The sequence below is a fragment of the Amia ocellicauda genome, chromosome 2 (genome assembly GCF_036373705.1).
Source record: "Amia ocellicauda isolate fAmiCal2 chromosome 2, fAmiCal2.hap1, whole genome shotgun sequence".
NCBI classification, from domain to species: domain Eukaryota; kingdom Metazoa; phylum Chordata; class Actinopteri; order Amiiformes; family Amiidae; genus Amia; species Amia ocellicauda.
The window spans coordinates 14,677,996-14,690,607 of NC_089851.1; positions in this window are offsets into that span (position 1 = coordinate 14,677,996).

A 12,612-nucleotide genomic window follows, 5' to 3' on the forward strand; every position below is an offset into this window, starting at 1 on the left:
CGAGAGCAGGGGTGAGGATTTATGATAGACAGATAAGTGTAATTAATTATGATATATCTTGGAAAGTATTTCTGTATTTTATGACTGAGATAAATATTCAGAGAAATATGTAATGCACTAGGAAGCTTTTTAAAAGTACTTCATATAAATACTATATATATATATATATATATATATATATATATATATATATACACAGTGAGGGAAAAACGTATTTGATCCCCTGCTGAGTTTTGTACATTTGCCCACTGACGAAGAAATGATCAGTCTATAATTTTAATGGTAGGTGTATTTTAACAGTGAGAGACAGAATAACAACAAAAAAATCCAGAAAAAAGCATTTAAAAAAAGTTATAAATTGATTTGCATGTTAATGAGGGAAATAAGTATTTGACCCCTTCGACTTAGTACTTGGTGGCAAAACCCTTGTTGGCAATCACAGAGGTCAGACGTTTCTTGTAGTTGGCCACCAGGTTTGCACACATCTCAGGAGGGATTTTGTCCCACTCCTCTTTGCAGATCCTCTCCAAGTCATTAAGGTTTCGAGGCTGACGTTTGGCAACTCGAACCTTCAGCTCCCTCCACAGATTTTCTATGGGATTAAGGTCTGGAGACTGGCTAGGCCACTCCAGGACCTTAATGTGCTTCTTCTCGAGCCACTCCTTTGTTGCCTTGGCTGTGTGTTTTGGGTCATTGTCATGCTGGAATACCCATCCACGACCCATTTCAATGCCCTGGCTGAGGGAAGGAGGTTCTCACCCAAGATTTGATGGTACATGGCCCCGTCCATCGTCCCTTTGATGCGGTGCAGTTGTCCTGTCCCCTTAGCAGAAAAACACCCCCAAAGCATAATGTTTCCACCTCCATGTTTGACGGTGGGGATGGTGTTCTTGGGGTCATTCCTCCTCCTCCAAACACGGCGAGTTGAGTTGATGCCAAAGAGCTCGATTTTGGTCTCATCTGACCACAACACTTTCACCCAGTTCTCCTCTGAATCATTCAGATGTTCATTGGCAAACTTCAGACGGGCGGTACATGTGCTTTCTTGAGCAGGGGGACCTTGCGGGCGCTGCAGGATTTCAGTCCTTCACGGCGTAGTGCGTTACCAATTGTTTTCTTGGTGACTATGGTCCCAGCTGCCTTGAGATCATTAACAAGATCCTCCTGTGTAGTTCTGGGCTGATTCCTCACCGTTCTCATGATCATTGAAACTCCACGAGGTGAGATCTTGCATGGAGCCCCAGACCAAGGGAGACTGACAGATATTTTGTGTTTCTTCCATTTGCGAATAATCACACCAACTGTTGTCACCTTCTCACCAAGCTGCTTGGCGATGGTCTTGTAGCCCATTCCAGCCTTGTGTAGGTCTACAATCTTGTCCCTGACATCCTTGGACAGCTCTTTGGTCTTGGCCATGGTGGAGAGTTTGGAATCTGATTGATTGATTGCTTCTGTGGACAGGTGTCTTTTATACAGGTAACGAGCTGAGATTAGGAGCACTCCCTTTAAGAGAGTCCTCCTAATCTCAGCTCGTTACCTGTATAAAAGACACCTGGGAGCCAGAAATCTTGCTGATTGATAGGGGATCAAATACTTATTTCCCTCATTAACATGCAAATCAATTTATAACTTTTTTGAAATGCATTTTTCTGGATTTTTTTTGTTGTTATTCTGTCTCTCACTGTTAAAATACACCTACCATTAAAATTATAGACTGATCATTTATTTGTCAGTGGGCAAACGTACAAAATCAGCAGGGGATCAAATACTTTTTTCCCTCACTATATATATACATATATATATATATATGCTTAATACAATACAATAATGTGTAGATTAGTGCAGAATCATAGAAATGTATTTAAACATATATGATTGTTGTAATCTCTAATGTATACATTATATTGTATTCAGTTATCTCAGTGGCAACATACCCTAGGTAGTAAAGAGTTAAGTTAGGAGACTACGTGGTGACTTGATTCAAGTCTTCAAAATCATGAAAGGCATCGACCAAAAGTTGGGAACATTTAAAAATAGACTGGATAGGATCCTTGGATCACTTAGTTATTAATGGACACCAAACGAGCACGATGGGTCGAATGGCCTCTTTCTCGATTGTAAACTTTCTTATGTTCTTATGTACTTATCTTTCAAGAAAATCACACTCATTTGCTTAATAAGATAACGGATACCATCCTAAAATTTAGTTTCAAACAAGAACAAAATGATATGCCGTCTAATCACTTGTTTTGTGGCACTGGAACATTCATTTTCATGACGTACAGTCTTGATATTCAAATGAACTACACATTTTTCTGCAGAAGAATACATCATTAAAAATCCAAATATTTGCCTTCATTCAAAATAATTTACATTATGAATTCACAAGAAAACAATGCAAGGTAAACCAACAGAAAGTGTGTAGGAAGTAAATTGTTCTGCAGTAGTAACTGACTGATGTGTGTGATGACAATCTCCAAAGACATGCTGCTTTTATTAATTTTAAAGCAGTGTTTTATACAGCTGTATTATATAAAAAGGGCAGTGTATTCTTTACTGTTTTTCAGAGCACTACTACTACTTGTAACAAAATGCATTATGCTGCAATCCATTATATATTGATTTGGTTTCATTCAGGCCCCCAATTTTAAGTAGTATTACTTTTGTATGCATTTAATTTAAATGTATAATTAATAATTATTATGTATGTGTGTGTATTATTATTATTATTATTATTATTATTATTATTATTATTATTATTAATTTCTTAGCAGATGCCCTTGTCCAGGGTGAATTACAAAATATAAGCACAATACAAAATGCAATAATACAGTGCAATTCAAGGCATAATACATTTAACAAATTCACGATTTGAATGAATGTATGCATCAATTATTTATTATTTATTAATGTATATTCACAAAATATGATTCACTTTCAACTGAGCCATGCATCAAACTGGAATAAAACTTATACAGAGGCACAAGCACAAGTAGACTGGTGAAGATGTCCTACAAGAAGGACTGTGGTCCAGCAGACACACAAACCTTTATATTCTTGATATTAATAAGTGAGTCAAGGTTCATACTAGAGGTCCGAGGCTGAGCATGGCAAGGTATGGTATAGGTCAGAGAATATTATCACCGTTCTGCAATAGTTTTCATGATTGATAAGGCGTGGCAGCACTATGACAGGCAGAACAAATTTTCACAATTGTCAGGGTCATGCCATGGTTGCATTCTACTGAGACGATATCTTCAAGCGTCAGCTTGTGTCCTTTTCTTGCTGTCATGGTGGTGGATTCGTTTTCCAAGATGACCATTTACTATGCACATTTTTAAGTGGATGCGCTGATGTTATAGGTTTTGAAATGCTATGTAATGAGCTTAATAGGAGAGTGCAGATGTAAATAAGTTCTTGGAGATAATTTGGACTGAACAGCACACAAAGAGGTATTTTGATAAGAAACATTCACAGTACAGTGCCAGCAAAACACAGCCTATAGGGCATTTTCAATCAAGCATATACATTGTTATATTTATACAAATGTATAATTAAAAAAGTGCATATTTTTTGTATGTAATAGCTTTTTTAAATTAAAGTCCAGCAGGAAGAACAAACCTGTTCCACCAGACACAAGCATCAGGTAAGAAGCACCACTTCCCAGAATGCTCTGCTTCCCATCTCCCCATCCTCGATCACTTCCTTGATAGCAGCTGCTTGAGTCCGTCAAATAGGAGAGGGGGAGGGGGCTCACCACTAGGCTGTTGTTCCCTTGTAGGCCAAGTGGGTTTAGGCCAATTCATTTCTATTTACTTTCTAGCATTACTTGGGAGTTGTCCAAACTCCTGTACTGTAATTAATATTACAGTTTTGATGGAGCACTTAATGTTTCTGTTTTCTGTGTGTGTTTAATTAACAGTTGTCTTGTTGTGAATCTCACACTTCAAACTAATTAGGACACAACCTCAAGTTCAGCTGTTTCTTAACCACTACACCAGCACATACACAGTAAAGTCCCTCCTAACGCACACAACTGTCCTAATTAGGTGTAGTCTATATGACTGAATTATTGCAATTCATTTAAAATAAATGTATACATTGAGAAAAATATGTATGGGTTACAGCACTATATTACATATGCTTTTTGGACATTAACTTAGGAGACTTTAAAGCACTTATCACGGGTCAAAACGGACTCTGTTAAATATTGTCAACACTAGTCGTCCCGCAGCCCCGCCCACAATCACAGCGCCATCGAGAGGACCCGCCCCCTGCGTGCGATTGGTGCTTACAGAAGGACAAACACGCCCCCTCGGGTGATTGACAAGCATTAAAAAGAAGTTCGTTTGCCAAATGAAATTGAAAGATCACTTGGCAAACAGCGCAATAAATTAATGAATTGATTTATTAATTGATTTATTAATTGAAGATTTAATTTTGATCCTTATAATGCTCCATACTAATCAGTCTGATATATCCATTGACATTATTTGTTTCTTTGTAGATAATATAAAATACTGACACTTTTAAGGTAATTGGTAGAAGTTTATCCATTAAGATTAATATATAATTCTATGTGTTTTTGAAACATGCAGGGGAATACATATGTTTAGAATCATAAAAAAGTGAATGTAAACACTTTTTAAAAATTATTTGAAAATAATTTTGCTTAAGAAAAGGCTTAAGCTGTGACTTTAAATTTGATGCTTCAGGGCAAAACTGTATTACCTTTTTATATAATAACACACTTCATAGTTTGCAGTTTGCTGAATATTGCATTATTGGCAAAGAACACACATATATTTCAGTTTTAAAATGAAAATGTCACACTTCTTTGATGGTTCAAAATAACTATTAAAAATAAGTCAAACATGCAAGCTTCAGAATTAAAACAAAATGCCATACGCATCTGTTACAAAGAAAGAAAGTGCAGCAGATCTTACAAATACAATCGAAACTCACGGTCATGAAGTTTATACATGTAATGCCCCGCTGTACTTTATTTTACCCAGCTGAAGAGATGATACTCTTGTTGTTTCAATCAACAGCACATACAACAACAACAACAACAACAACATTAATAATTATTATTATAATTAATAAAACAAATAAATAATGATTCAAAATGTCATGAACTTTTGGAACATTTACCATAAAGTTTACATATACAATCTGCTGAAGATCTGCACTGTAGCTCTACAGTATAATGACTTGTTATCCATAGTGTAACTTTTTAAGCATAGAAATAGCCACCTATTATAATTTTACAGCATTGCAGTTAATTTTATTTCTTCAATTAACTGTTTTGTTTTTAATTACATCCTAAAATCAGGAATTAATCATTGTGCATATGGTGTGTCTGGCCAATGTACAGTATTCTAAAATTATCTTAATAAATCTGTTAAGAAATATTCTATCAAATAATAAAGTATGTAAATGTTATACATATTTTCAAATAATGCAAATCAAATCGCCCAACTTTATTCCATAATTTATCTGATGTTATCAGCTGGTTTGGTTTAATTAAATTTAAATTGTGTTTTGTTTCAAAAAATATATTATACTGCCATGCTTTCCCCAAAACAAAATGTAATCGTTTTTATTTATAATTTTACAGAATACTTAGTCCAAAATGCATACATTATCCAATTTAGTGTTAGACATTTCTTCATTTTTTTTATTTAAAAAAGATCCCAAAAGTGTTCACATTCCAATAATAATTTGCTATTGAGATACTATTGCTAGAGATTTTATATTCTGGCTTCATGCCATCACTTGTATTCATTAAACAGAAAGCTAAACCATCCATAGAAGATAGGAATACCCAGAAGAATACAATAATTAATTTCCCTTGATTCACAATGCAATCTTCAAACAAGTATGCATTTCTCAGTATACGCATCTCTGCAACAGGACAATCTGACAACAGGAAGTTGTTATGACAAATATTCTATTCATTTTATGATTATAAAAAATGTGAGTTCTGTAGTAATGCAAACAAAATAAATAAGAATAGATAAATGTTTGATTAGATGTGTGTAATAGTTCCCAGGTCTATTGACAGAAGTATTACTCAAGGGATGTGTATATATAGAAATCAAGCCAAATTATATTACATGGTGATATCTTTTATAGGGCATGAAAAGGCCAAATAGTAAACCTGAGTAAATATACCAATAATGTCAGGGAGCCCATGACTCTCCTATCTTTTAATACATTTCAGACTTATACTATAACATCACTTGCTCATGTCTTATAAATGTTCATGGTTAGATTAATTTCACTTTTCTAACATAATTACATTATTTCTTTCTCTTCTTTCAAATTTTTCTAAGTAATATTTTAATCTTAAAATTCTTTAAGTCCTTGATTCCATTTATATGATTTGCTTAATTTGGTCAATTTGTTTATAAATATGTTAACGCTACGGATTGTGTGCCCAGTTTAATATTAAATAGACAATTGATAATTAATTGACATTCAACTACTTGATAATTACACATCAAAAATATAATATCTATCTGTATCAAAACACCCTCTCAGAGTGAAAACACGCCAAATTACAAAAAGAGCTCAGTCATCTAAAGTAAAGCTATCAACCCAAGGGCCAAGTTACAAGAGACTTTTGGGGCAAACTTTGTCTGCATGGACACATCAAACCCATTAGTCAAGTTACAAGAAACAACTGGGGCAAACTTGGCTAGCATCAAGCAGTCTAATTTGTAAAAGCAATTTTAATGACACTTGATGGCAAGCTTCCAAGGAAAAAGCTTCTGCGGAACAAAAGGCTGCCAGCAAGTGTGGGTCTGTGGAGCCATGGTAACCACTCCTCATAAATCCATATAAATTATGTGCATTTATATTAAAAGACATAATAGTAAGAGTTACTGAGGTAAAAGACCAGTAAAACATATCAGCTGTTGTATTGTATTTATATACACTTTTGTGTAATGCAATGTGTTCCCTCATAGTAGGATGTACATAACCAAAATAAACACTGGTGTATATTAACATAAAACATCCAATTGCTATATGTTCTAACTAACTGTGGGTCTACCCAAATTGCTACAGATTAAAAACAAGATAATTCTGAAGGAATAAACTGAAAAGGAATTAGTGTGACTGTTTATAAGATATGGGTAAGAGTTATGCATTCATGTAAGGCCATAGGAACCAGTAAAAGCATGCCATTCAGTGCTAAAGACTATAAAAGAAACATAATAGTAGATTAGGAACATACCTAAATCTGCTGCAGGAGAGTGTATTCACTACTATTTTGTTTTATAAGACAGTGTGAAATAACCAGTGTGTGCAGGTTTGAAATATTTAAATTATTAGTTTATTTTATTTATTTTATTTTATGGACAAGATTATATAATTAACTATATAATTTATAATTAAAGCAAAATAAACAATAACAGAAAAATCTGAATAATCATTTAAAATGTGAAAAGCATTTACCAGCATGTATACTTCAACAGGTAGGTTAGGTAACATCAACACCGTCATCCGAAAAAAGGCCTGACATTTGAGTTTCTACATGTTATGACAAGCTTGTGATTGAACTTTGGTCAAGTGAATGGAATGTCTTAAGGGTTTCTCTTTAAACTATGTTGTCTGCACAAAATATTCAAAACAAATCAGAGCACAGGTTCCATAAAGAACAAGTCTAACTGTTTTCAACATCTGCTTTCGGAATAACAGAGTAGTAATGTAACAGTAATGTATTTTGTTTTTCAATAAATACATAATTAGAGATGACAATTTCAGTGCTGCAGTATATCTTTGAAAGAAAGTAAAGCTTTGTAACAAGATCTCTGCAGAGACATGCTTTTGAATATTTTGTATTTATTTCTTAAAGGAAATTAGTAGTTCAATTAAGTAATTGGGAGCTTGGTTGGAACAAAAACCAGGACCAGGGTTGGGAACTACTGCTATAGTTCCTATCAAGTATCAAGTATAGCTATGTGCTCAATGGAGTTATATGTAAATGGTGTGTGTATAATTCTCTAATAAAAGGAATCAGTCAGTATAAGTTATCTGTCTCTATCTATCTATTGAAATAAATCAAGGCATAAATCTTTAGCGAGAGGGTCATGGAAAAGGGCTGCAGACAATGTTTTGGGCTTAGCATGTCACTTCAATTTAGTAGAGGAAACCAGTATGAACTCAGTAGCAATTACAAATGTAATGCATATTGATAACATAAAAACTATGAATAAATAAATGAATGAAAGTGAATACATAATGCATACATAAGTAACGGGGCTCATAGTGTACATGAGCTCATTACAGGTGACATAACCCCTCTCTAAATCAGTACAGTGATAAGTTTCCCTCATCGAGAGACCTGGTGTTTTGGCCTTATCACTCTACTGGGTGGAGTTGTGCGGTGCGGAGCGCTCAGAGGAGTGTCTGTGCGACATGGATCGAATTCTGAGCGGGAAGCTCCCACCACACCGGCTATGGAAACTCCTTAAATGTCTGCAGCAACATCAGCGACTGATAAAAATCAGTCTGATGTAAATCCCAGTCACAGTACCAATGTAGACGATGTTGGTCCGAGCTCCTGCTGCAGCAGCTACAACTAGAAGAGCAATAAGTGTGCTACACCAAAAGACTGGGTCTCCCGATGTGGGAGTCTTGTCACTGTACTGATTTTACAGAGCGCTTACGTCACTTGTAACAAGCTCATGTACACTATGAACCTCATTACACATACATAAATAAATATAGCCTGTTTATTTGTATTCTTCAAAGCAGACTGAAATACTGGTGATTTAAAAATAATGTATTTCTACTTCTACTACCAAAGCCTTAGAGTCTGAGCTGCACAGCTCAAAGAAACATGAATCGCCAAATCCTGTTTCCAAACCATGGGCAGCCTTGAAGACTCAGGGGTGTGACTTCAGTGTAACACGCTTAAAAACATGATGAGCCCTGTTACACAGACAGTACACAGATCCTTGTCCGCAAGTCCTGGTGACTTAATTCCTAAATCAGGACCATAGCCACAATGCAGTCCTCCAAAAGCCCAATCCATTTATTCTCAGAACAGTTCAATTTTTTGTAACATTCTTTGCAAATTATCCTCATCTGTCTCCCTTGTTCTCTCTGTAAAATGCATCTGCACTCCCTCTGGATCAGACAACCACATTGTAAGCCACACTTGCCCCAGGCTTCCTCTGGGTTTCATAACTGATAACATGGCTTCGGTTTTGTACATTCAGCACAGGCAGAATTTCAGAACATTTCTGTGGAAGAAAAAGATACTATGAACTTAAAGACATTTTAAACCTGTGGGTTATAGGGTTATCTAGGGATTTAACAAGGAAAGTATAACAGGGAACTTTAAAAGACTTGAGGATCAGTCAGTTGTACCAAGTATGCACAGCTAGCACTTCCTAGGTCCTATTATTCTTATGTGAAATATTACTTTCCAAGAGCACTTCATTTTTCTTTTAATCATTATTGCCTGCTATGCTGTACTGTATGGTCATCCATTTTTAAGTCTGATGAAAGGTTTCTGTTTCAGAAGAAAATCAACTGTTATTAAATGCGTATGTTATTAGCCAGCATAGCATAAATCTGAGGGACTTTCTGGCACAGTTAAGTGAGTGGATTGTGATTTGTGATTACATTACCACTTCAAAGCACAAATTAGTTTTAATTTTGTGTTTGCGTATATTTCTATATATTTTTTCTTAAATAAAGTTGAAACTGTGATTTACACCAAAACCTAATTCTTGAAAGAAAGCTTTCCCTCGAGTCTTGGGTTAAGTTACACCAATGTCCAGGGTTCAAACTCTCTTTGGTCAACCATCTGACCAACATGGTTGAGTCCAGGTCTCCAACCATGATGAGCAGAAAATCAGCAGTTGGGTTAAGTATAAATATTTGATGCATAAAACTGAAATTTAATGTAATGCATTACAATTAAAAGAGCTCTATGTTTTCATGTTATGTTTCAGTTTAGGTATAACATAGAATCATTCATCTCCCACATTTTATTTAAACCTTTTATTTTTAGACCATGTTTTCCATTTCTCAGGTAAAGTGTCATGATTAAAATGAGATGTAAATTGTCTCTGGAAGATCTCTTGGGAAAATGAAACTGGAGGTGCAAATGAAGTTAGATTTCTCTCAGCTATACAGCCATCACTTATCTGAGTGCATGTTACACTTTTTTTCCTTTCTAATTACAGGTGGCATGAAAGCGAATCAGCAATGGACCAGAGGGAAGTCCCAGAGCTGATAATGAGAATACGTCTACACACAGGTAAGAATGAAAGCACCATCCAGATATTAAATGAGACAGCCAAATTAAAGAGACAGATGGTAGAAGCACAAACTGTTAGAGACTTTCTGCATACTTTACCTTTCATTGCTCACAAAAGTATGTACTCTATACTATGCTTCATTTCAATAAACACATACTTAAACAATTTAAGGCTGGTCTTGAAGCATGTTTTATACAGGTATGAATAGTCTTGACCTCTCTTGAATCAGGGACTTGACATCATCTAGCTGTGAAATCAGTTAGTTTGAACGTTTTAACTATTGCTTTATCTCTTACATCCAAGAACATCAATATAGAAGAAAAGTCATAGAATCATTTATTTGTTTAATAATATAAACTGCTTTTTCCATGCACTGTCAAGAGGTGGCATTATCAAACATATAAAGTGTTTCATGTTACCTATTTAGAAAAAAAAATCACAATATATAAAAAGTAAATATAGTATAAGGGGCTTTTTTTCTCAAAATAATGATAGCGAACATCTCTTGAATATAATTGGCCACCTCTGGTGTCACTGGGATTAAAATAAATCCCAATTAAATTAAAGTAAAATCAGAGAGAGCAGAGCAGACTGTTAAGTGAAGGGATAGGAGGCAGTTTTACACACTTTCACAGTAGGGGATTCTTTGATTCTGGTAAGTGGCATTTGGTAATTAAAGTAATGTGGGCAAAAAACTCTTTGAGGACAGTTTTTTTATTTTGTATTGTTTTATATCATGATTCATGTCATGACAGACATTGCAGGTTTTAAATAGGTGTTAGTTTGTCTTAAAAAATCTAAATATGTACGTGCATGTTGTTAAATTTACATGTATTATACATATATACATAGATGCTCCAGTATATTGTCATGCATTTCAGTCAATTTTAACTGGAGAAACTGTTTGGAAAGAGCCTGTCTATATATATAAAGTGTCTCAGTAAGGTGTTGGGCCACCACAAGCCACCAGAACAGCTTCAATGTGCCTTGGCATAGATTCTACGAGTCTCTGGACTCTACTGGAGGGATGGAACAGGCCTGTGGATGGGGGCATTGTCATCCTGGAAGAGACCACTCCCATCAGGATAGAAATGTTTCACCATAGAATAAAGATGATCACTCAGAATAACTTTGTAATGATTTGCAGTGACCCTTCCCTCTAAGGAGAAAAGTGGACCCAAACCATGCCAGGAAAATGCCCCCCACAGCATAACAGAGCCTCCAGACCCCCTCACTGTAGGGGTCAAGTAGTCAGAGTCAGGCCTCTATCGTTCTCTTGGTGTCCCACACATGCACTCGCCCACTTGTTGAGAACACTAGCCAGCTCAGCAGTCTCCTGTCATTCGTACCCCAATAATGACCCCTCTTTCAAAGTCACTTAGATCCTTTCCTTTGCCATCTTGATCCAAAATCGAGGTCAACTGGACCTGCTCAACATTTGTATACATGCCACAGAGCATGATAGGATGTTAATTGCTTAATTGTATCATGCAGTGCACCTGTTTGGAGGCATCTGCATTCATTATGTTCCTCCACTCATTTATCCAGGTTTTTCCTTTAATCTGCCACCCGTCTGTGTGTGTGTATATATATATATATATATATATATATATATATATATATAAAACCTGGATCAATGAATGGAGGAACATAATGAATGCAGTATATACACACACATTTAAAATAAAACTGATGAAAAAATGGGTTATACTACTGTACTGTATTCATCTTGTGGGAGCACATGACCTCCAGGGCTCCTAGGATTGGCCCAGGTTCTGATTAAAAGCAGGAAACAAACACATCCTGGTTGTTGGGGATTAGGATCTCGAAGGTGAGGAGGAAAGAAGAGTGCCAGAGAGAAATAAATCAATCCTCTACCTGGGAGGAAGGTGCAGAGCCCTAGGAGTCTGCTGCACAAGGGACTACATGGTGCTCACCTTTGCTTATGGACATTTGGGATTTTGTCTCAGACTGTTTGCTTGGCTCTGTTTGTCTCACTTTGTTAGTGTTTTGTATAGAGAGGGACGGCAAGAAGTGAGGTAGACTCCACCAAGGGCTTTTGTTTCAGTTTGTTTTGTGTTCATTCACACCCCTTCACTATACAAAATCAATCATCCCCTTTGCACGATCTGCATCTGTTTCCCTAGACCCCGCCCATGTCAAAAGCCCAGCATCGTGCAATCATGGCGTTATACTACTGAAAACATGCTCATGAACACATAGAGTATGACTGAACTGTATGAGCAGTATAAACACAATTATCATTGTTCAATATAGTTACAATCAATTATTAAAAATAGTGTGATTCTCTTCAAAGTCATATTTCTAT